At 34.9% G+C, this 22,478-nt stretch overlaps 1 long non-coding RNA gene across 1 annotated transcript in view; it reads left to right on the forward strand.

Moving 5' to 3' along the window:
• Nucleotides 1-22,478, forward strand: part of LOC131510209 (uncharacterized) — a 98,152-nt gene that overhangs the window by 25,768 nt on the left and 49,906 nt on the right. Inside the window, exon 2 of the long non-coding RNA XR_009260933.1 lies at nucleotides 1,823-1,886. This is a non-coding gene — a long non-coding RNA (uncharacterized LOC131510209). The remainder of the gene's footprint in view (nucleotides 1-1,822; nucleotides 1,887-22,478) is intronic.

Here is a 22,478-nt window from a genome sequence, read left to right on the forward strand (position 1 = left end):
TAACTTAAATACTAACCTAGGAAGACTGGCCCTACATTTATGGAGTAGTTATTCTTGCCATTTTGAATTTTTTCAGAAGTCCTCACTGCATTGTTTTAAGAGCTTTATGAGAAGTTAGCAGCTTGCTAACTTAGGTCTTGAGAATATATTCGTGTACTCTAAACGCACTTTTCATGAAATCATACTTTTTATTTAACTATGTAGACTACTTAACAAGTATGAATTTAAAAGAAACTGATGATAGTGATTCCTTGTTTATTGTTATTGGTGGATAATATTGAAAACAATTTAAAATAAGTAAATTACTAGAATTTTTATCACCCTTCACGTCATGTATTACTTAAAAAAACAAAACGAAACAAAACATTATTTTTAACTTTTTGAGGAACCTCCGTAATGTGTTCCAGAGTGGCTGCACCAGTTTGCATTCCACCAACAGTGCAAGAGGGTTCCTCTTTCTCCACATCCTCGCCAATACCTGCTGTTTCTTGTGTTGTTGATTTTAGCCATTATGACAGGTGTGAGGTGATATCTGATTGTAGTTTTGATTTGTATTCCCTGGTGATGAGTGATGTTGAGCGTCTTTTCCTGTGTCTGTTGATGATATGGATGTCTTCTTTGGAAAAATGTTGATTCATGTCTTCTACCCATTTTTTAACTGGATTATTTGGTTATTATGGGTGGTGGGCTTGCTAAATTCTTTATAGATTTTGGATACTAACCCTTTATCAGCTATCTCATTTGCAAATAACTTCTCTCACTCCGTAGGTTGTCTTTTAGTTTCATTAATTGTTTCCTTCACTGTGCAGAAGCTTTTTTATTTTGATGTAGTATCAGTAGTTTATTTTTGCTTTTGTCTCCTGTGCCTCAGGAGATGTATGTATCTAGTAAGAAATTATTATGGCCATTGTCAAAGAGGTTCCTGCCTGTGTTCTCTTCCAGGATTTTTATGATTTCATGTCTCACATTTAGGTGTTTAATCCATCTTCAATATTATATGTATGTTAACTAGCTGGAATTTAAATGAAAAATTTAAAAACCATTTAATTATTTTGTGAAATCAAGGTGGGGAATATTTTGAGAATCGTGTTTAACTTGAAACAATAAATAATTTAAAAGATATAAATGTAAGACAAAATTAATAATATTTAATTAAAAGTCAGAAACAACTTCCTGACTGGGCATTTTTAAAAGAAGAATCATATATAAATATTTCCAAGTTTAGATATTACTAAAGAGAGGACCTGGATAAATACCAGTCTAATAATGTGTTGCCTTATAGTGATGTATTCTACAATACAGCAATAGAAGAGATTCAAGGGCTAGAATATTAACTTGTCAGATCCCATGTTTTGTAGAGTATAAACTACAATGCTTATGTAAGTAAGTAATATATTAAGCATCAAAATGACTAGACAAATCTTAAAGGGTTATATATATGTGAATGAAGCCAATATAATTCTGCCTACTGCATGTTAGTTGAATTGGATGTTGAATGTTTTAACTTTAGGGAATATTTTAGACCATTTCAAGTCTTATAAAATGGATAGAACATCAGCTAGATTTCCTATATATAATTTCCCTTGTTAAATATAAAAAATATAAATATAAATATAAATATAAATATTTTTTTCAGGATAAACAAAAGTTATTGAGCTGGAGGGGTCATGATAGGAGAAAGATCATACTATTAATATCAGCTGGATTATAAAATAAATGGGTACACATGGGTACATCTCAGTATCTTGTTATTTTTGTGCCCTGACTTCGTTTTATCTGTAGCATCTGTTACTACATAACATATTCTCTTTCCTCTCACTAGACCGTGTACTTTGTGAAAATAAGAACCCCATCTTCTTTGTTCATTTCTGGATCCTCAGAACCTGGTATGTAGTAGGATTTGAAAAATATTTGTGGAATGAAATAATTGACATTAAAATTTATATAGATGCATTTATCAAAACATCTATGGTCTTACATAAATAGAAAAGATAGTGACACATATTACTTCCAATGTTTGCCATAGTGTTTCTCCCTTATGGTTCCTCTTGTTAGTTTATATTTATTGGTATATGTGGATGACTTCATAGATCTTTTCATTTTTTGTTGTTGTTGTTTTCTTTTCTTTTGCATTCATAAAATACTTTAATCTTTCTTTTTTTTTTTAATATGAAATTTATTGTCAAATTGGTTTCCATACAACACCCAGTGGCCATCCCAAAAGGTGCCCTCTTCAATACCCATCACCCACCCTCCCCTCCCTCCCACCCCCCATCTACCCTCAGTTTGTTCTCAGTTTTTAAGAGTCTCTTATGCTTTGGCTCTCTCCCACTCTAACCTTTTTTTTTTTTTTCCTTCTTCCCCTCCCCCATGGACTTCTGTTAAGTTTCTCAGGATCCACATAAGAGTGAAAACATATGGTATCTGTCTTAGATCTTTTCAAAGAAAACATAGATATTAGGAAACTCACAGAACATTAAATTTATAACTAGCTATTTAAAGACTAGAGTAGGGAACAAGAAAAGATATCCCAAGCTAAAAGGAATGTGTTTTATTTTCCACTGAATTTTAGTTAGCTAATAATAATTTATGAACAAAATTATAGACTCATCTCTAGGGTATGCGGTTCCTGGGTGTGGTGGTTCTATAAAGAGCAGCAGAATGACTTTCTTTTCAATATGCAGTCAAGGATTACCTTTAGTCTAGGTATTTCAATGAAGAATAAAATAATTCTTTAGTTTTGAAGAGGAAAGAGAAATGGTTAAAGAGACAGGCAGTTTTGGGACACTAGGTGATAAAATTTACTTTGATTTAAAAACTTACACAAAAACATTTTCATGATTTTAGCTCACTACTGCATCATTGATATTTAACACTTATTTATAAACAACCAAAGACTACATACTAATAAATATATTTCTGATAAATTTCTTTTACCTTTTGGTATAATCATGTATTATTTGCGAGTATTTCAGATGCCATAAAATAATTTTTTTAAACCTTGTAAATTCGTTTTATGGATGAGACTAAAATCACATATTCTAATCTCACTTCATTTAATAATTAAAAACAAACTTCTGCTCCTCAGAACATACGGATTCCTTAAGAATTCCTCAAGAATTGGTTTCACAAAATAGATAACTTAGCTAACAAATAGTGTGTCATATTGATTTTATTGTATGAGAGTTTTCAGTTTCTTAGAATTATGCTCCAGTTAAAGAACTTTGAAAGTACCCACAAAATGAAACAACACAGTTTTATAAAACATAAAGTTTTAATTAATGTTCTATGGAAAAGACATTAGGCTGTTTTTTTCCACTAAATTTACCTAATTCTTTACATTGAATTAATCAGGATTAATCAGATATTTTTGTGTCATGAAATATTTCCAGAATTATACATTGGAGGTAATGATAATCCTGGAGGTAGACATGGAATTCTGTGTTTTATAATGATATTTAGCATTAAAAATTGAAGTGGTAATTATTAGCTCTTTCCTTCAATTGCCTGAGCATCTAGACTAAAAGTGACATTTTTACCATAGTTATTTTGACAAATAACTCAATTCTTTTATTCATTTTGAACATAATTTTTACATAAGCAAATTTCTAAAACTTTCGGAGCCATAATTCAATTGTAATTTACTGGAGAGAGATGTCATTTTAGAATAGACATTCTCATGTTGCATCCATTTATTCATAACTTTTCAATCCCCCACATGGCTAATATCCTTGTTCTAGATTATTTTTCTTCTTGTCCTTTATAAGTGAACTGGACATCTATGGAACTCAAGCTTACACCCCTTTTGTCAACACACACGTTCTAGCTTAAAATATCTGTATGAGATCTTTAATTCCCTGATCATTATTATTATTATTTGTTTGGAGATTGTTTTTATCGCATTTAGACTTAATATTCCATACATAGCTACTTGGGCATCAATTTCAACTTTTAGAACTGTTAGCAGAAATACATAGGTCTTTGAAAACATGGGAAGCATTAAAGCGATGGGGACATTCTGGGCTGATATTTTAGTATTTGCCACAAATTTAGCTGGCAGTTACTTTAATTAAAAAAAAAAAAAAAGCTAGAGTAGAAAGTTATTCACCGGGAGGTAAGTGAAGACCACCAGGAATCGGCTAATAACTTATTCTTACATTAGACTCAACCTAGGTCAAAAAGGTAAGCATCTAGCTATTACACAGCCAACTTTATATCATTCAAGTCAAGCTTGAAAAAGCAGGTTTCAGATGTTGACTTTTGCTTTCCCCTGATATATGTGATCTTTGGAGGAGAAAAGGACAGCTTTAGGCTCTTGGTGCTGGCATTTTCATGTCTTTCTCAATACCGCAACCATGCTGTGTCCTTTGGAGATGTTCTTTTACTGGACTGCTCCCCAATGAAACTGGGTCTTGAAGTGTCAATGGTATCAAGAGAGATCATAGGATACCCCTCTAAATCTGCCTCTGGTTGATGTCAGTCCTGCTAGCCCTGTGGATTCTGGTCATAGCTGCCAACTTTCTCTTTGAAACTTCTTCCTTTTCATTATGTTTAGGTGCCTCTCAAGTCACCGAGCTTTGGTCCAGACTCAAAATCAAATTTCTTTTTTCTCGTCTCTCCCTGACTGATCTCAGAGATATTACAAAGCACATTAAATCTCCAAAGAGAGACAGCACTTAAAAGTGCTATTTCACTTTTGTGTTAACTCACAAAAGTCAGTATCTCTGACTGATCACCTATGAAAGAACCCTTAAAAAGAACAGTATCACATTAAAAAATTTTTAAAGCATTTTAAACTGCTCTTTGGGGTCTATCTTCTTTTAGACACTTCCACCTGATATAATGGTGGGGGTCGGTGGGTGGAAACTTGGTCTAAAAAATAATGATTAGCAAATTTAGGAAATTCTTTAAGTTTGGCTGGATACTTTTTGCTTTGTCAGAACTGTCAGTGCGTGCATTTCACCCTTGATTTGGCCAGGTCCAATTACTTTATAAGAGTTTCTGTTTTTGAAAAACTGATTTCTTTTGTTGTTTTTTTGTCTCCAACAAAAGAAGTCATGGTAATACTAAAGGTAGACACAGAATTCTTTTTTCATAAATGTAAAATTAGGAGTATTAATTTATAACAGTTATACCATCTTGAAAAATATTAGGAAAACTGAAAATTACATGATGGTGAGATTTTATCGAAGAGTGGGAGTCAGGTTAATCAGCTTGGCCAGAATACGGAAATGATCTAATAGTTGTTATAACTTACTTTGCTCTCAAAGAAGAAGATATTAACTTGAACATATTACCAAGAGGACTGAATATCTTGCCGAGTAGATAGAGCAAAGCTCAGAAAAATTAAGCTGGTCCAACCTTTCCAAAATCGTTTTTTTTTTAAATACTTATATGTAAAAGTGGAATCTATAAGGCTTTAACTAGATCTTATGGCACAGCGTGAAATACCAAGCAAAGGTACGAGATTAACAATCGTTTTTATTATGTCAAGGGAAAACAATAATTCTCAGTCTCACATACCAGTAAGAATTGTCCATTTATATGTGGAATCTAAAATAAACAAAACAAACCAACAAAGAGACACCTTGTAGAAAAAGAGATCACACCTGCGACCACCAGAAGCAGGGAGTGGAGGAAGGAGGAAGGGAAGGAAGGTCGTGAAAGGCACAAACTTCCACTAATAAGATAAATTAGTACCAAGGATGGAATGAGCAACATGATGATTCTGGTTACCACTGCTCTTTGATATACATGAAAGTTGGTAAGAGAGTAAATCCTAGGAGTTTTCATTCCAAGGAGAAAATCCCGCCCCCGCCCAATTTCTTGTATCTATATAAGATGATGGATGTTAACTTCCTGTGCTAATCGGTTTATAATATATATAAGTGAAATGTGTATGCTATATACTTGAAACTTATTCAGTAATGTATGTCAGTTGTAGCTCAATAAAACTGGGAAAAAATTTTGCTGAACTAAATTGGATAGAGTGCACCTGACATTACTTTTCTCTGCAATTTGATTGCTGTAGTCCGAGGTTGCTACACTAGATACTGGGACTGACTCTCCAAATAAAGTGTTAGATGAATTCTTGATCTACCCAGTGAGTAATATTAGAAGCTTTTTGAAGAGTGCAACTGTCTTATACTTTTTGGGCTTATATTTTATATCAGAAATCCATCAGATATTACATGTACATAAACTCAGTTGATAGCTTCTGTAAAGGAATTTCATGTAGAAATGCATGGAATGTGAGAAAATGTTTGTTTTTGTAAATAAATGATAGGAAATCAGATGTTTGATCTGTGTTGTCATGTGGGATCCATGAGCATATATATGAAACCATATGTTTGGTGTCTAGAATTAGGACTATGATTATAGGTGCTCAATAAATATTTGCTGAATGCTTGAATAAGAAAAAAAAATCATAAAGGGCTGGGAAGTCACATATAGGTTTGATTTCCATAGAGTGTTTCTTATGACTTAAATTTCCCAAACTAGGCATGAGAATTTTAGGAACATTTATTTGATTTTAATTTTTGCAAATGGTGTGTATGTGTGTGTGTGTATGTGTGATCTTCATTTTCTTATCTTTGTAAAGTGAACCTACTAAGAGGAGGAGGTCTAGAAACCAAATTTTGAAGTACCTGGTACATTTAATGTGAAAAATCGCTACAAAGTATGATTTCCCCTCAACTAAGATTTTACGTATTGTCTTCCACATGGGAAAAGCAAACTATTAACTACAAAATATTCTTTCTTCGGTAGTTTTTATTACTGGCATCAAAGTGATATTTCTTTTTCTTCCCTCTTGGGTTTTAAGCAACTGCTAGAACCCTTTATATCTTAAACCTTGAGGCAAATTGCATATAAGTATTTATATCCCGAAGAATAACTTTCAAACTTTTTGTACTTTTGGATGGAAGAGATACTACATGTGAATCTAAGAACACTCTTGGAACTTACTAAGTTCTCATACATTGATATAGTACGAGGGTTTAGTTTATGATTCGATTTGCTCCAAGTCAGAGCATTTGACATTTTGATTTCAGATTTTACAAATGTTGTTACAAATTCTACTTTCTAGCTTGTTCATTTGCACTGACTTTTTTTAAGTGAACAGGAATGCACATCATTGACAGATTTTCCACATTTTGAGATAAGGTAAATTCAAAATCAAACTTAAATCTATATTCTTAATTTTTAAAAATCTATCGGGAAAGAGCACAATGGAGCACAAGCATTAGTATAACATATTGTAGACCAATTATAAATCGGTGCCCACTAAATAAATAGTTAACATCATTGGACAAATAATTTAAAAGGCTTATAAATGCAAAAGGAATGCTTATCTAGTATGCTATTTAAAACTTAGAGTTGACTTGTATGATGACCATAATGTCAGAGGAAGATAGAAATAGCTGTCACATAAACTTATATAATTCCTAACTGGCAGACTGTTTGCTAAGTCCTCAATTTGAAAGAGTCATAAAATTAGATGTATTCTTATAATGTTGTCCTCTTGGTTTTTCTAAGAGGGAATATGCCGACATACCATCTAATAGTCTTCTTAAATATTTTACATTGTATGTGTATTTTAAGTTTTGAAAAAGTAATAGTTACTTTTTTCAGATATATTGAGTGAACTAATGCGAGCTTATGTTTCTAGCAAAAGAGCTGTCTTCACTAAAATTAGCGTGGTAACAGCCAACATTTTTTGAGCAAATGTTACTTGTTAGATACTGCTTTATGCATCCACAGGTATAAACTTATTTAATACTTACAACAGTTCTGTGGGGTAAATACCATCATAAGATCATTTTGAACCTAAGGAAGTTGAGGTATAAAGTTGTAGAGAAAATTCCCACGGTTACACAGCTCCTATAGGTTGGATTCAAAACCAATGCCCTTAATCAATGATTTATATTACCTATAAAATATTTGCAGGACTTCTCATCTCTGCCCTGATCTGTATGGCTTTAGTTGGCGTTGCTTTTCCGGAGGACAAACATTAAGATGAAACCGAGAATTTAGTTTATCATTTGGGATTTCTATTATTTTCTTATTACAAGATACAGGAAAATGTAAAGTCATTTCATAATTTTCTTGTTGTTTTTTGTGGTTTATTTAATTGCATCAAGATTTTTGGTCCTACAGTGACCTAACTTAACAACTTAAATGGAGGCAAGCATACCCGAGAGAGGAGGGAAAGATTGATTGTACACACCTCATGACTACATGTATCTGTTCCCTAAAAAGTTGGTTTAAAGAAACGAAAATCCCAAATCTTAAGATATCTCTTAAAAACATTATAAGACATTTCAGTTGAAAAGCTATGTTAAAACATGAAAATTTGGGGTTATCAAATTATTACTTAGATTCTTAATAGTCACTGTCACAGACACATCGTGTGACACACACTATAAGATCAAAAGGAAAAAAAAAAGCATTGTTTCATTATTTCCGTTTCGAAATCTACAAAGGAAGAAGTTGGGCTTGATGGGAGCTGAAGATGAACATCAGCTGTAGAGGGGAAAAGTGCTGAAATAAACAGAAGTTTTTTTATCAGGTAGTGCATTAAGTTTCATGCAATAAACTAATTAACTAAAAAAAAAAAAAAAAGCAATTTACACAGATGCCCCGTCAAACACTACAGGGGAAGCACAGATGGGGCACTATCAAGTAGCATAATGCTCCAGTACTCATTTATAAAATCTGCATAATTCTTCCAAACATCTGAAGCCCTGTAAAGAAACACATGCTAAATTTAAAAAAAATATATATTGCTCTAAATTCAAACACTCTTTTACATACTGCAATATATTTGAGTGGGTGAAGTTCTATTTGTGGGTAGTATTTGCCTCACATGCAGTAAAGTTTGGAGATGGAAACAAATGTACAGATACAGGGAATTCCCTGGAATAAGCAATATATCTGCCCGGTACCACAACACACACTGTGTTTTCAGCAGTCGTGCTCTACCTGGTTGAATCATTATAGGATATCTTGAGGAGTTGAACCATTCACTTGTTCGAAGACAGGTGTAAAATTCAGGAAATTTTATCTATGCTGTAGGAGAGATTTATTTTCTCCTTTTAAATGATTTTGTTTTTCAGGCTTCAAAAGCCCATTTTATTTAATTCATATGGATGTTCCTTGTGTTATAATGCCTTTTGGACTGATGTTCAAAGCGAAAGCACCTAAATTTAATAATCACTGCTAAGTGCACCCGTGCATTTTCCTCTAATGATATTAGTGAGCAAATTTATATTGTTTTGCTTTATGCTTATCTTTTAAGGGTGTATTTTTGAAAATGACTCTAGTGCCCTGAGCGGTGTGTGGACCAAACATTAACTAAGTGCCTGACTCTTGTTTCTCTGACTTATGCCTTATCTTTTCTACGAAGATTCTTGATAGTCCTTTATGATTTTCTCGTTTTGCTTTTTTATTTTCACAATGGTGTAAGCCAACACATAAAATGCGAGAAGTGAAGTTTTGGGTTAAGGTTGGGGGCAGGGCACGAAAGCCTCTGTAAGCATTGTTTTCTTTTCCCCCCAATCTCTCTGCTACCTCTATTATAAAACATACAATATGCAATCTCATTGCCTTTGACCTTATTGGTTTCTCTTTCGCATGGGCACTAATAATTAATACAGAGCCACTGAGTGATACGAATATATTCTCTGTTGCATTGTCGAACATGCTAAATAATTTAAAACGCACAGAAGACTCTCTAATGCTTGGTGGGGGAGGTAAAACCATACCCATTTGGAAGGGGCAGGGGGTTGGGGGGTCTTTGCTTTTTTGTTTCTATTGAATGCTTTTCGGCTGTACAGCTGGAAAGGGCATTCCTATAGGACTTTAAAGGCAAAGTAGAAAAATGACATAAAAGCCTTGCTTGGATTTGATTGATGCACTCTCATATTTGAAGTTCACTCAGAGCTTTGTGCTAGAAGGCCTGGGTCACTCTATCCAGCACTCTAATGAGACTGTGTGTGAACACTTCCAGCTTTGTGGGCCTTGCTTTAATCAGAGATTGGAAAACACTCCTGACTGATAGGCTCCAGAATCAGATCTAAACAGAAAATAACATGCTCGATTTGGCCTCTGAAGGTGGGTTGAGCAAATCTTTGTGATGTATTGGAGCATTTGCTGAGTGCAAGTGCACGTGGGGTGGTTCCTATTTCTGTCGGCAAATACAAATTTTTCACTCAGCAGGCGTAATCAGAGCTAACTCGAGAGGAGAAATAACAAAAACTCAACAGCCCTTAGCAACTCAGCATGGCATAGAGGGATTTAAGACTTTAGCATTTTATCTCCATCAGTATGAAAATGTATGAGGAAATCTGAACTTTGAAAGTACAAATAAACACATTTAACACATTGCAAGCCACTGAAACCACTGGCTCTAGCTGGGCACTTTTAATTCTCCTTCTTTTGTTTAATCAATTGTTTATCAATTTCACTTAGGACTTTCAACTCTCGTAAAACTTCTTTCCTAATTTGCACCGCGATAGTTTGGATGAGCAAGGAATAATGCAAGTAGTACCTCCTAATGAGTTACTGGTGCTTAGTGATAATCTGACGTTTAAAATGTTGTGCTAGATGCCAAAAGAGAGTGTCATTCATTGAGGGGCAGAAATTATCCTCATGTGTCATGAGAGATACTAGAAATCCCTGACAGTCACCATTCAAAGTCAGGGTCAGAGGTGCTTTTAGAACTCAGTTATAGAACTTATAATTGTTTAAAAATAATGCAATCATGAAAATAACCACAAAGGGTGCATACTCGATGCCTTGTTTACACAATTTTGATACAAATTCTCATTATTTTGTGATTTTCTTATCTTTGTTAATGTCATTTCTTGGAAGCAGTGATATAGCAGAACTTATGATATCAACGTTTAATATTGAACCTTATGTGCCTTTGAAATCATGTCTGATATATGAGATCTTTCTTAGATAATGTTGATCTCAATCAACATTCTAATTACCAATGTTGCCCAAGCATTGATGGTGCTAAAGTTCTACCAGAAAAGTAGTCATGTGTTTTATTATCCGAAGTTAGACACTTCTAAAATGAAAGAGCTCTATTATTAATGAGGCCAAGGGAACAAGTATACAACGGACCATACTGGGAAAACCAGGATGTATGGCACCTTACCTCCAGGAAACTTCTTACCTACAGGCCAACTCCTACAGGAAACTTTGTTTGAGTGATGTTAAATTCTTCTTGGTAAATCTTAGAAGAATAATTTTTCCATAATGAAAATTTTATGTTTCATTTTTCTTTGTGTACCTAGTCTTGAGTCAATTGGGTTTCCAACATCACTCTAAAGATACTTGATTTCACATTTTATAGATTCGTTAGCACTTAAGATTTTAGATATAGTCTTGTTTGAAAATTCTAAGGAAATGTTAGCAAGTGGCAAATACATGCTACATACTTTTAATTACTATTCAGTCTAACTCCTGGAAGGACCAGAGTGATATAAGTGGTTAAAGGGATATTTTTTCTCTGACTTCTGGGCAATGAAAACATCATCTTCATCATAGAAGTGGGCATTAGACATCCAAATGAAGAGTGGGAAATTAACCTAATTCCATAGAACACAACCTGACTTGTTTTTTTTCAAGTTTATTTATTTATTTTGAGAGACAGAGAGCACAAATGGGAGAAGGGCAGAGAGAGAGGGGGAGAGAGAATCTCAAGAAGCCTCCAAACCATCAGTACAGAGCCCAATGTGAGGCTTGAACACACTAACAGCAAGATCACAACCTGAGCTGAAATCAAGAGTTGGATGCTTAATTGACTGAGCTCCTGAGGAGCCCCACACATCCTGACTTATGTTCTAACCTCAATCTACCTTTTTCCTTAACCACTGGGGGTGTCTATTATGAACCCAAAGAAATTGCCAGATCAAAGGATTCTACCCCCATAAAGGAGCCAAGGATGTACTGATGTCACAATTGTAAATTCTGGCATCAAATATTCTAGGAAAATCTTTACTTTCACTACTGCCTAGATACCCTCACCTACTCCCTGGGTCTGTTTTTCAGAATGCAAATGAATTCCTTGGCTTAGACTAAACTGCCCTCTCTCTCTCTCTCTCTCTCTCTCTCTGCAACGGTGTTTAAAAATAATAAACCTGAAACAAGAGAATCTTGTAAACCATCTAATCCCTTTGGCTTTCTTATTGTACAATTTGCGTAAATATTTGCATGCATATGATAAAATAGTTTGTTGAATGAGTAAATAAATAGAACTAAATTAAAAGGTTAATGCAAACATTTCTATATATACCTAAATGAATAATTATACAAACACGTTTTTAAATATTTTACTATTTCTTCCTAAAGAGCGTTTAAAACTTTTTTATTTATTTTTGAGAGAGACAGAGAGACAGAGAGAGAGAGAGACAGAGAGAGAGAGAGAGAGACAGAGAGAGAGAGAATCTAAAGCAGGCTCCAGGCTCTGAGCCGTCAACACAGAGTAGTCCAATGTGGGGCTCAAACCCACAAACCAAGGAATCATGAGCCGAAGTCGGATGCTTAACTTACTGAAGCAACCAGGCGCCCCATAAATAACTTTTTAAATTCAAATTGTCATTTATTCTAAAGTTGGAAAAAAGATTATAAGTTATTAAGTACACTCGCTGCAGTTCACTAGTTGGCAAGTATCTATGATTCTACATATGCCACAGTTGTTCTTATTTTTGGACTTTTTTGTTTTAAATAATTTTATGTAAAGTGTATGTAATTTCCTTGTAACTTGGAAAGAGTTAGTAAAATGAAAATGGTTACCAAAGAATCATGCTCTCAGTAAAATGAGGAAAATTTGATTACGTGTTGAGATGTCATGGTGTTTAAGATTATAGAAGGTATATAGATGGGTAGACTTGTTTCTGTCATGTGCTTTTTTATGGTATAATTTCAGTATATTTGGGGTTGTTGTCACGTGACATAAATGCTTTAAAAGTAGCAGGCAATAATCTGGTACGATTATTTTTGGTATAATATTATAATATTGTTTATATCCTTAACTACTCCTTTTTTCTTTTCTCTACCTCTAATCTAAGACTAATTTCTGTCCACTCTACTTTCTAAATAGCTGTCAGATAGAGCTGCTTCTCTCTGAATGCCTGTCACTGATTTCCATAGTCTCCTACATGAACCGCTTGCCTCCAGCTTTGTCACTTTTCAATCCATTCTCCACATTGTGAGGATAAGCTTTCTAAAATTCAAATTTTTGACCATTCCCTGCTTACAGCTCTTTGAAAGCTCTCCGCTACTCGGAGATAAAGCTAAACTCTTAAAGTTACTGACAACTTCCTCTCCACCATGGTCCTTGCTGACCTATCACTCACACCATTCTGTCGTTCCTCCAGTGCACACCCCTGCTCATTTTCCCCCAATACTCTTTCTTTTTAATGCCTTCCCTTTTCCTTCTACATTAATTTAATTATTTCCATCTTTGAGGCTTGTTTTGCCACTCCTCCTGAAAACTTTCCCTGATTTTTGAAGTCTGGGTAAGGTGTTCCTCTTTTGTGTGCCAGTAGTAACCTACCCTTGATTTATGATACTCATCCATTTATTTATTTGAACTCCTGCTGCGTTGTAAGTTTCATAATGTTATTCACCTTTCTTTTCTTGTTCACAATAATAAACCAGGTTTAAGCGTAGTATCTGGTACATAGTAGGTGTTCAGCATTTGTTTGTTTATTTAATATGTGAAGCATCAGCCTCTATGAGAACAAATTGATATTAAAGACATATACATTTCCATCTTGTTAACCACACTTCCTTACACACTTCTAGGTAGAGATCTGGCTTCAAATACATGAAGTGGTTTATAAACAAATTCATTATTAGATTTTGAATGTTGAGCCACCCATTCTTGTTATTTGTCTCCTTTATAAATATATTCTTACCTCTTTCTCACTTTCTCTCTCTGTCTCTTTCTCTCTTTGTCTCTGTCTCTGTCTCTGTCTCTGTCTCTCTGGTCCTGGCTGTGTTTCACAGTAAAACGAGTCACCAGTGAGTCACAGAACAAACAGTAGGCTTTTTCCATGAAATGTTGAGAATAAATTCCAAAATCTTTGAAAGAAGAATGTTGGCATGGATTCTCAGCCCATGTTGGTAGTCATTAACAGGTACATTTTCATTAATGCAGACTTCTCTGTAAAGAAAAAACACATACTTCATGTAAGTTTATTGCTACTTCACTGTGAAGTGAATGTATACTCACCTAGCTATTAATTTTCTTTTACACCATTTTTAAGACCAGACAGCATTCTTTTTCTTCTCCCTCTCACACTTCTGGGTCTGAATCTTATGTGTCTGAACAATGGTTAGACATTTAACGTTGTTAACATTTAACGTTAGTGATTTGATTGTAATATTTTCCTCTCTGCAACTGTGACGTGATAAAGTTTATAATAGGAAAATACTTAATATATAATAAATAAATTTCTTCCTTTTTATTCGAATTATTTTCAAATTCCTAAAATAAAGTGGAAATGGAAAAAATGAAACAGGAATAAATCTACTTATCTTAAAAAGGACGAAGTTAGAAGTAAAGAAAATCTCTAAATTCAGGTCAGTTTAAGAATTAAGAGAAAAAAATCCTAAGGATTAAATAAGTTAATTGAAATATACATGAATAAATTGGCTAATATATTTAATCAGAAAGATCAAGTACCAAACATGTCCAGAGCCTTGAGACTAGTCTGGTTCATGTTGGACATACAGTTGACGCTGAACAAACACAGGAGGTGCAGCAACGCCGCCCCCGCCCCCCACAAGATAGTCAGAAGTTATGTATACCTTTTGACTCCCTAAAACTTAAATATCAGTAGGTTACTGTTGACTGGAAGCCTTATGATAACATAAGCAGTTGATTAACACATATTTAGTATGTTATATGCGGTCTATATTCTCGCAATAAAGTAAGCTAGAGAAAAGACAGTGTTACTGAGAAAATCATAAAGAAGAGAAAATACATTTGCAGTACTCTGTATATTTATTGAAAAAAAATCCACATGTAGGTGCATCCGCACAATTCACATCTGTGTTGTTCAAGGGCGGACTGTAATTTCCGAGCGTTTTATGTTTACTCACAGACCCAGTTCCCTTTCTCTTAATTTTTTTTTGAATGGGAATGTTTCAGTAAAGTTTAATTAATATTCACATATGACTTGTCATTTTCTAACACATGACATCCTTTTTTCTGTGATGGGCACAGATGATAAGCGAAACATGTGTCTTGAGTGAACAAAATGGTGCTGGTTCCCACAGGACAAGGGGGAAGCTACATTTACTCAACCAGCTCATATTCCCCTCAAAATTGCATAACTGCACGACTGTGCCCTCTGAGTTCCAGGTAAATGTGTCTACTGCATTGGCACTTACACAGTTTGCACTATTACCCGCAGGTAGAATCTCAAGGATCCATTAGAGGGCCAGACTAATAACTTTAAGATAGATTTTACTGAGTAGCCCGACAGTTGGTTTCTATCACAGGAAACAAAGAAACAGAGTTAATATACTCAACTCAACTCAAGCTCCCTCCGCTCTATTATTTAATTATATAAATACAAAATGTTTCACTACTGCCTCTGTTTGTATGAATGAAATCATACAAACTTGGGAAAAGTCCGGTGTTGATTACTTACTACAACATCTACACGGAGTTTACTTACTGAGAACAAGTGCATCTTTCCACTTCACTTTAACTTGTGGAAATCTGACAAAATGAAACTCATTTTAACTAATGGTTTTAAAAGTGTTTTATGTTTCTTTGTACTTTTTATAAAGAACTATCAGCTTTCTTTTTTTATTTACATTTTTTAATGTTTATTTATTTTTGAGAGAGAGAGAGAAACAGAGCACCAGTTGAGAAGGAGCAGAAAAGAGAGGGAGACACAGAATCCAAAGCAGGCTCCAGGCTTTGAGCTGTCAGCACGGTGACTATGGGGCTTGAACCCACCAGCTGCAAGATCATGACCTGAGTGGAAGTCAAGCTTAACCGACTGAGCCACCTAGGGCCCCCAAAATATCAGCTTTCTAGTAGCACTAATAGACATGTAATTTAAAAATGTCCCAAACTGGTTTAGTTTTCAACTAAAAGTTCAAGATGTTTCCAGAGGTCAGACTAATTGTGATTGAATCATCTCCCTCCCTCCCCTAGACCCTCCCTTTTAAAAAAAGTGGCACTCTTCAGTAAATAATGTCATCATCATGATAGAAGTTGCTCATGTGGGTTGAGAATAGTTTATTACAAAGAGAACTTGATATTTGGTTGGTAAAGGAGTAGAGATTGGAATCAGAGGAAATCAGTTTCGGTTTTCAGTACTTTGGTTCATGTCTTCTTAATGTTTTCTTTTTGTAAAATACAATTCGTTCTTAAAATCAGTATGCCTTATCTACCGTGTTGTACGTAAGGTGATACGGAAAAAACAAGCTAATAACAAATGAAAGAGCTGCTTATGTTTTTTTTCTTCTAAAATTCTAAATATTCCTACTTAAATATTATGCTGGCTTTTAAGATACATTTTAAGTTCTCTCAGTTTCAGGCAAGTTGTGGAACGGATTTAGATTATGGTTACAAGGTATAAAAATATAGAAGAGGTAAAATAGAACTTCTAATCATTAAACTACCAAGAAGCCAAACTGAAAAAAGCCATTTCCTTTCCAAAGAAAAGAATCTCAATGTTTTTAAATCAAAGAGGAAAAAAAAGCAAAGGTCTAACTGCCATGTAAACTCATTTTAAATGTCATGTCTTATTAGAACCTAATGATCAGAATGCCTAATTCCCCCTTTTGCTTGAGCTATCAAATTTGTCAAAATTTTATGATAATTCATCTCATCATTCCTTAGACATTTAAATGACAGACAGTCATGGTAAAGGGGGAAAAAGCCTCTGTAATCCTACTCCTCATGTTAAAACTGCCTCCAGAGAGGTTTTAAAAATATTCCATATTATAGCATGTGGAGCCGCTCAACTTCTCAGTTCCACTTATGATTCCCTGCCTTTTTGGAAAATGACAATAAATTGGCTATCTACTATTCTTGACCTTGTGACTTCTGAACCATGGCTGACCAAATCTTTGCTGACTTGTTTAAGTCAGTAGCTCTAGTATCTCTTAGATCCTTTCCCAAAGGGTCCGAAGCTTTCTCTCTCCTGAACGGGTAAGCTCCCCCTCTAGTGTTCAGTGCTCATCAGATTATTCCTCCAACAAATAAGGGAACTGCCCGGTTTGGGGCTCCCTCTAGACAGACATAGCTTGGAGTGACATTTATAAGTGTTTAATAGCACAAAGAGGAAAAGGTATGCGTGAATTCTACATTTCGAAATCTGTTCTTTCCTTTTTAAAGCGTCCCAACTGTTTGCTTCTGGAACTCTAGGAAGTGCTGTTTTGTGCGCCTTGCAGGCAGAATGTAGGCTGAAGAGATAGGATGATGTTGGAAACTATAAGATGACCTAGTAAAAGTGATCCTTTCTGTTGAGAAATTTGAAGCCTTGTTACAAAGAAGGGACTTCTTACTGAAAGCTGACAACCTAGGAGCTCTTTATTTGCAGACCAACTACCAATAGAGGAGCAGGATTGGGGAGTATGGAGGGTTGGAGCCTCCAGCATGTTTTTTTTTTTTTTTTTCTTTTATATAAGAATTTTGAGAAGGGCCAGTTAGAGAATTAAAACCCCTCTATTTGCTGTGAAAAAGAGCTTGGGTAAACAAGCTCCTGTACTCTACACGGCTTATTCTTCCTCTATCTGGAACAGAACCACTGGGCGGCAGGGCAGGGGAGGGGGGGGGCGAAGTACAATGGATATTGGTGATAGTTTTAAAGTATGTTGGTCTCAGAGGTTAAAAGTTCAGCCACTTCATTAAATCTAGTGTTGAAACTTCAGTGAGACATAATCCAGAATTTATCATGAAGTTGAAAGTAAGAGAAAGAGAAAACAAAGAAGGAAAGATCAAACAAAAGAAGGGAAAAAGTAAAAAATCTGAAATAGTTCCATGAGGTTAAAATTCCGCAGTTGGTTACCAAACTAAAACTTAGTAGGCTTATTTGTTTTTAATCATGGTACATAATTTTCAATTAAACAGAACAAAATTAGTCAGCAAATATACACCAACATTTTTAAAGAAGACCTAACGAATTCTACTATTTAAGTAATTGCTTCGAAGTATGTTTCAGAGGATAGGATATAAATTGGAATAGATCATATAATTCATTTAAAATTCAGGTTGGAAATAACATGAAGACATCAAATTAGCTTTGGCACTAATTGTCTGAATTTTGGGGAATAATGTAAGTCCTCAAGCAGTATTTTTCTTTTTTTTTTTTTTTTTTTATTTATTTTTTGGGACAGAGAGAGACAGAGCATGAACGGGGGAGGGGCAGAGAGAGAGGGAGACACAGAATCGGAAACAGGCTCCAGGCTCCGAGCCATCAGCCCAGAGCCCGACGCGGGGCTCGAACTCACGGACCGCGAGATCGTGACCTGGCTGAAGTCGGACGCTTAACCGACTGCGCCACCCAGGCGCCCCCAGTATTTTTCTTAATATAAGTGATTTCAAAAACATGCGTGGTTAATTTTATTCTTGTGTTATAAGTTAACATACATTTTTTAATGAAAGTACTAAGACCTTAAAAAGTGGTGATAAATAAAGACGACCTCCCAAAGTCGAGAGAGGAACTTTCTTTTAAAGTGTTCCATTTTAATATTCATGATCAAATGATCACTATTATCCTCATTATCACTAAGCATGTATCAAGTACCTACAAATCATATAAAATATATATCCTGTGAGACCCCAACTTACATTTTGTTTTGGTGTTGAATTATTATATTTTGGTGTGAGAAGTACATTAAGATATTTTCTAAAGTAAAATAAAGTATTCCTTAATAGTATTCCTTACTTTGTTGTTTTTCTCTTTACTGGATCATTTTAAGTAAATTATTTAATATAGCAGAAGAATAATGTCTGCAGGGCCTGAAATGTTAGACCGTCCTAAATTTTGGCTATTTTCATTTTTTTTGCTTCTGTGTTTTACTAAATTTCATTTTAGTGCTCTCTTTTAAAGTTGACTAAAGGGCCTTCTTAAAAAATCACCCTTCTTTCGTAAACTGATAGGATCAGGTGACTAGGGCCTATCTTTGGTCCACAGGAGTCCCTTTGAAGGTTTAAAGTCCTAATATGTTCCATAGTCCGTTTAGTTTTGAACTTCTTAGATCAGACTGACAACTCATAGGATGACCATTTCCACCAGGTTTTCCAGGTGGACAGTCTGCTCTGAACTGGACTGAGATCACACACATTTGTCTCTGAATAGTTGTTTGACAGGAATATCCATCTATCACATGTCTCATACTAGATTGCATTATAAGACACACAGGATTAACTGGAAGCCAGCACAAATATATTACCACCTTTATTTTTGCTCTCGTTGTTGTTTAGTTGGTGCTCCAAGTCACTGGTTTAGGTAAAGTTCAAACCATCAGTAAAATTCTAAAGTAAGTAGAATTACAAAGTAAATATAATACTATATAACAGGAAAGCTGACTTAAAAAAATTTTTTTAAGTGTTGATTTATTTTTGAGAGAGAGAGAGAGAGAGAGAGAGAGCCCCAAGGGTGGGGGCAGAGAGAGAGGAAGATGCAGAATCCAAAGCAGGCTCCAGGCTCCAAGCTGTCAGCACAGAGCCTGACTCGGGGCCCAAACTCACGAACCAAGGGATCATGGCTTGGGCTGAAGTTGGATGCTTACCTGACTGAGCCACCCAGGTGCCCCGGGAAAGCTGACTTTTATGCAATTTTTATACTTCAAATTTAGTTGTACAAAAGTCACATCAAAATTTCTAGCATGGTGGAGGTCATGAGTTGGCTTGAATAACTTTTAATTGCTAAGATTGTATAGCATCGTGAAGAACAGATGAAGGGGCCCCTATGTATCAAAGTGGTTATAGAATAACAAATACACACAGAAAAACTGTGGAAAATCACAAAAATAAAAGCATGAAATAAAGTTAACTACACAGAACCCTGAGGGTCCTGGTAATTTGGAGTGACTTATAATAAGATTATACAATATACAAACTATAAGGGACCTTATGGATGATCACATCTACTTTTCTCATTTGCCAAATCTCAGACCCAGGAAATGTAGAAAAATAACTTCCTTACTTAATACCATGTGGCTACAAAATGGAGGAAAAAGCATTGGATCTCGGTCGTTGGGTCTCAGTGGCACTGCACCTTTTACCAAGTAAGCTTCGGTCATGCCCTGGTTGGCAGGGGTGGTTTCATAGAAATAGAAAGTCATAGTTTTGGAAAGTTTAGAATAGATGTGATTTAGTCAAGGAGTTAGTAAATATTTAGAGACGGGTTAAGTTAAATGTTTGTTGGGAGTAAAAAGGTACTTGTTAAGCTCTTGAAACTCTTCATCTTGGAATTTACCCTCATTAACGTAACAACAAGTAAGATACAATTTGTTATTGAGATTAGGTATTAAAGAATAAATGATGGTTGATTGGAGCGTATTCTTTTTAACAAATACATTAGAAAAGTTTATCAACTTAAGCACTTACTGGTTAGGTCTCTGTAATGAATCCACAGTCCTGGGCCCTGGCAGAGGCATAAAAATGGTTCTTATGAGTTATGGTGAAAACTTTGATCAATTGTGCTCATTTATTTTTGGAAGAAATTGTGTATTCTTTGATTAACCAGCAGTCATCGGGGGGGGGTGAAGAGAGAAAACTGTCACAGGTCTCTTTAACAAAAGAAAGAAAAAAAAGGTGGTGGTTTTGAAAGTAGTTTAAGTAGGAAAAAGTCTAGATACAGTTAAAAGAAAATGGTCACAAGGGAGTATAGATGGCACCTTTCAGAGTTTGACTTCAGTAAGGAAATAAAAAGGGACGTATATTATTTGTTGGAATGTGATTATTTTGATCATCCTATGTAACTTGTCTTCATTTACAAGAACTCACATCATTAATTGTCTCCATTTGGAGGCCTGCTTTGTTACCCTTGTCCTCCCTTGCTCCTTTCCTCCTCTCTCTGTTAGGAGCCTAATTCTTTGCTTTATTTAGATACTAGCCCTTCCTACACTGACTGTACTGTAGATTTCCTCATCCTGGGTAGCCAGAAAATGTTCAAGCGTAGTGGTTATATCTTGCTTTTCTGCATTTACAGTGCCCCCTTCTCACTGTCTGGCAAATAGTAGGCACTCATAGAAAATTGTTTCATGAATGATATCTTTGCTGTAAGATTAGAATGAAAGAAAACTTTGATTTCCCAGTGTTCATTCTACAGTTGACTCCTTATTTTGTAGAAACAGCAAGAAAGTTTCCATGATACTCAACAGTTCTTTTTGCAAGGTAAAATGATGTATTCAAAATTGGAGCCATACTTGGAAATCATGACTTTAACTCTAAAAAATTGTACAATAATTGTAAAACTGCTTTGCTGTAAAAATATCAAAATTATGTCACTTTTAACAAGTATCTCTTTATATATTATATAATACCTATGCAAGCATTTTAATCTCCTTATATCTTCAGTGACATATTAACCATTTCATGACATTCATTCAGTGAGTGTTTAAGGAATGTGCTGGAAGCACAGTAGTAATTAATTTTTTTTTCTTCATGAATTTACATACCAGGGCAAGAGGCAGATGATAAATAAATGTGACAACATACAATGGATGGAAAGAATAGCAGAATATTGGAGTTATGGGAAGCTAAAAAAAGGTCCATACTTGAAGTTACTGTATGTCATATGTATGCTGTATTGTGGTGGCAGGTCCCCAAGAGTCTGCCTTTGTTCATATAAATATTATTCTATACAGACAACAGTGTGTCAGGTTGTTCTTCCTCAACTTTTTCTAGAGATTCTATCCAAGAATATCACGGCTGAGGCTCCAGTGTGGTTTCAAGTGTATATTGAATGCTCCTCACATTGCAACAGCTTGAACATTCGGCTCTTGGTTATTCTCCAGACATATTCAGGCCAATGTAATTTGTGGCAGAAATTATTACTTTAATAATATTTGAGAGATACGGGGGAAATGCCCAGAAAAAAAAAAACAAGAGAAATAATAAAGAGAGAAGAAAAGGGGCAATAGTAGGTCCCTAGAAATCATTAAGAAAAACAGAGCTGACGATCTCTTACAAAACTTAAACTTGCAGGTAAATTGGACAGGATTTAAAACAGATACTATGTACACATTTGTACAAATTGGACCTAATAGAAGGAGCAAAAAGTGATACAGATTACAAATTAGTCATTCTACCTTCAGTAAATTCCATGAACCTTAGACTGGAAATATAGTTGATGGAATTTAAGTAGGAATTAAAAGAGAGAAGACCCACATGACATGATTTTAGAAGCATAACATTTCAGAGATAAAAGAGATCTTAGAGGGATGTTTAGATAAAATTTTTAACTTCATAGATGAAACTAAATTGA

This window comes from Neofelis nebulosa, chromosome 1 (assembly GCF_028018385.1).
Source record: "Neofelis nebulosa isolate mNeoNeb1 chromosome 1, mNeoNeb1.pri, whole genome shotgun sequence".
NCBI classification, from domain to species: Eukaryota; Metazoa; Chordata; class Mammalia; order Carnivora; family Felidae; genus Neofelis; species Neofelis nebulosa.